The sequence below is a fragment of the Stegastes partitus genome, unplaced genomic scaffold (assembly GCF_000690725.1).
Source record: "Stegastes partitus isolate 25-593 unplaced genomic scaffold, Stegastes_partitus-1.0.2 Scaffold56, whole genome shotgun sequence".
Classification (NCBI taxonomy): Eukaryota; Metazoa; Chordata; class Actinopteri; family Pomacentridae; genus Stegastes; species Stegastes partitus.
In genome coordinates this window covers 814,826-815,784 of record NW_007577787.1, presented here as the reverse complement: position 1 = coordinate 815,784, position 959 = coordinate 814,826, and positions in this window count along the sequence as shown.

Here is a 959-nt window from a genome sequence, read left to right as displayed (position 1 = left end):
GTCGTGCAGAAGATAAAGAAGCGACGAACAACAAATAGTTTGCTTAGATGTGGATTTTAATGCTAAAATGTTCTTTTTTTCCCCCCCTACCTCATACAGGAAAACAGCCACTGATTAAATATATTTACAGTCAGTGATGAAATCGTTGGAAAGACTTCGTAGCAAATCTCTAAAGAAAAATGATGTTTTACATGTTTTCAACAATATGCTAAATGTGTGATGAAATCGTACAAAAATGCTGTTTTGTTTTACGCATGTCTGATCTTAAGGCATTTTTATCAGTCGAGTTTTACACAACCAACTGATCTCTAGAGTACGGGAATATTTCTACCAGGTTGTTTTAATGTTTTTTTTCTTTTTAACAAAATGTCTTTTTTTCTGGAAGCTGACAGATAATTTAATATGTATTATTTTTCGAGAGATTAAATTCTAGGCAAAACCTGAACCGTGTTGCATTTACTTACACAAACAGCCTCAAGTAGTTATTTACAGACAAAAACTGAACACATCTCATGATGCAGTCCTGGTGGCATTACGCAGAGGAGGTGGGCTTGTGTTCACATATTACAGCTTTGTCTGCAGGGTGTCTCGCGGGGGAGGTCACGGAGAGTTCAGATTTTATTTTATTTTTCGGATTTTTTATTTTTTTTTGCTCTTGTCTACTTTGTGGAAAGGAGACGCTGCAGAATTCAAGCCACGTTACTCCGGTACAAAAAGAGATGTCAAAGCAAATCTTGTCAAGAGTTGTATTTTGGCTCGGTGCGGGTCAGAGTGAGCACTTGTCTCCACGGTGGTGGGGTTTTCTTTTCACTCTGTTGTGAGGGCTTGTTGAGGCGGAAACGAGGAATCAAAAATAAATGAGTGTAAACAACAAGTGTACATTGTATTAAATTATCATCCCACTGAGACGCATTCGGAGCTTACAGTGCATCACAACACAAGGAGAGGCACACAGGTAA